The following is a 3,320-nucleotide window of genomic DNA, read 5'->3' as shown; positions in this document are numbered from 1 at the left end:
GAAAAGACAGAAAAAACTCTAGTAGTATAAAAGGCATAAAACAGTAGGCTCGTAGTCTGTGGATCATGTGCATTGTGCGCGCGCATATGTATGTATATATATATATATAAATATAAAGAGAGAGAGGGGTATTAACGTTGGTAGACTTTGGTAGAATGCAACAGGAGGGCATATACGACCAACGGGGTGGATCATGGTCTTTATAAGACAGAGAGAGATATCCCATGGTGTATTCAACGTGTGCGTGTGTGTGTGTATATACTCTCTGTGTATAGATATATGGAGAAGTGTCTCTAGTCCCATGGTATATGAGGGAGTTCCCACAAGAGGCTTCACGAAGCCCCATGAGAGAGAGAGACACGTGTATGTGTCCCTCCAAGTTCCATGGTGTATGAGGCAGTTCTCACAAGGAGCTTCAATATGTGAATTGTGTGTGTGTGTGTGTTTGTATATATATATATATATATATATAGAGAGAGAGAGAGAGAAAGAGAGAGAGAGAGGTATTAACGTCGGTAGAATGCAACACGAGGGCATATACGACCAACGGTGGGACTTGAACTCGGGTGGATCATATATATATATATATATATATATATATATATATATATATATATATATATAGAGAGAGAGAGAGAGAGAGAGAGAGGTGTTAACGTCGGTAGAATACAACACGAGGGCATATACGATCAACGGTGGGACTTGAACTCGGGTGGATCATATATATATATATATATATATATAAGAGAGAGAGAGAGAGAGAGAGAGAGAGAGAGAGAGAGAGAGAGAGAAACAACTCGTGTGTGTCTAGAGTCCCATGGTGTATGAGGGAGTTCCCACAAGGGCTTCACAAAGCCCCATCGTCCAAGTAATAAATGCAATAGTCGGCCATGATTTTCTACTCAATAAAATCTAGCTTGAGCGTTGTTTTGAACTCGAATTCTTTACTCTTACCATTTCTTGCATAGTTGAAAGGGTAAGGATTCGTTGGCATCTAAGCTTAAATGTGTGGGGCTTCGAAGCCCCATGTGGGAACTCTAAGAACTCCGCCTATGTGTGTGTTATATAGACTAAGAGGGTTTTACTACAGGCATAGTTAATTGTGTTGCAAGTAGTTAACACAAGACAAGCTTTCCCAAGTTTTCTTCTACCTTTCTCATGCTCGTTTTTGCAAAACTGAGCATGATGTTTGTGGCCAAGTTTACAAGGGATTTTCCAATTGTGCCAGATTTAGCCAAGTTTCCCTTTAGAGGACCAAGTTGTAGTAAATGCTAGAGGCACATTTAATGTAAACACAGCTAATCGTGCCTATGGAAAAAGCCTATGTGGGTGGGTATGTTGTAGAGAGAGAGCCTATGTGGGTGGGTGTGAGTGTGTGTGTGTTGTAGAGAGTGAGTGCACAGCAATACAATACACACCATACACATACACACATAGAGAGAGGTGGGTGAGAAAGAAAGAAAGAAGAAACCTTGCTCATGCTCGCCATCAATTTGGGCAACCCCTTGATACCACCCTTTTTTTAAGTCAAAACTAAGGCTAGTAGAATTAGTTGAGCCTTGTAAAAGATGCCCATGCTTCTGCACATCTAAACAGGGCCTATCTAATGGAAAGAAGGTTAAGGACACCCAATGTTCATAGCAAAAAATTAAAGAAGGTTAAAAATAAGCTCTACATGATTCAACTTGCTACAATGAGAGAGAAAATTATGGAAAAACATATATACATGATTAGAAGCAATTGCAAGTATTATGAGAACTTCTAAAACAAAAACATGTAAATAAATTGAGATGTAATACAAAAAGTTACAAGTGATTATTGGCAAAAACAACATGGACCAGGTGGATAAGAGGGAAACAATTAGATAAAAGAGTGGGTAATAGAGATGAAAATGATGGATGAAAAATAAGATTAAAATATTTGGATAACTTGTTGCAAAAGTATGTGAGCATATATCCTTTTTGTGTACACTTTTGTATACATTGTATAGTATGGGGATTTGACATTCTAACAACTTGATCTTCAACGATGCACAAAACGCCATTGGCCACTTATCTTGAAAAGTCGACAAAAGGATTGATTCTTTGCGTGCTAGTGATGCAAACTAATGAGTGCACCTTTGACTTTTTGGAGCCAAATCTCTCAAAAGGTGCATCAAGAAGATCAACAGTCAAAAGTTTCCCATTGTTGCTTATAAATTGTTATTTTTCAGGAAAATGCAGGCAAACGGAGTTTTTAAAACTTTTCTAGACGATTGTAACTTCTAAGTTTTGTTCAATAGTTCACACCAAAATTGTCAATGAGAGAAAGGAAGGTGTTATGAACCACCTTTAAGTTAATGAGTGAGTGACCATGGAATCACATGGGCCATGTGCAACTTTCTTTTTCATTGAGAGACATGTGGAATGTAAATTCTTTATGATGGAAACTGGAAATCAAGGAAAATTTAATTTGAGGAAACCACTGATAATGAAATGTCACAGTCCCAAAGCTCCTTTACCTAGAAGAAGAATGCATTACTTTGAAACTTTGTGATTAGAAATTTTACTATGGTGAATCACCTTTATCCTTGAGACATCCCATCCTAGTGGCTAAAAAATAATAAGGCTTGAATTTGAACCCTGATTACATGATTTGTAATTATAAATCCCTAATCCTAATGCATTGAGATTCTATGGATCAATTAGTGCAAATAAACATCTAGACTTTAGTTGTCCCTACTCCCCCACCCTTTTAGTTTCTTTTTACCCTCTATTTAGTGGATTAATGGAATTGTTAAATAGAAAAAAAAACTTGCCATTTGAAATAATCTCCAACAATGGTAGCACCACGTTTGGCACAAAAGTACACTAATGCAAGTCATCAAAACATAACTCAATCACTATTGCTCAAACCCGTTAATAGCCCTATAAAGGATTTGTATTCAATATTGTAGATTAGCAACAATGGGTACTTATTTTTGTAATGCTTCAAAAATTGTGTCTTATTTAATAACAAATTGTGGAAGAAAATGGTGTGTGGGAGGGGAGAAGAATCTAGAGATGCCTAACATTTTAGCACAAATAAAATGCTAAGATGGTTTATCACACTCGAGTAAAAATAAATACTAAACTCAAGAGAATAGAGCCATAGAGCCTACAAATAGATGATTTATCACTTGAAAAACTCAAGAGCATAGAGGAGGTATAGAGCCTACAAATAGATGATTTATCACTTGAAAAACTAAACTCAAGCTCATAGAGAATAGAGCCTACAAATAGATGATTTATCACTTGAAAAACTCAAGAGCATAGAGGAGGTATAGAACCAAAAATGCTAGA

This window comes from Cibotium barometz, chromosome 10, assembly GCF_041138505.1.
Source record: "Cibotium barometz isolate CiBa-2024 chromosome 10, ASM4113850v1, whole genome shotgun sequence".
In the NCBI taxonomy this organism is placed as follows: Eukaryota; Viridiplantae; Streptophyta; class Polypodiopsida; order Cyatheales; family Cibotiaceae; genus Cibotium; species Cibotium barometz.
The sequence above is the reverse complement of the archived record's forward strand: the minus strand, read 5'-3'. Positions refer to the sequence as shown.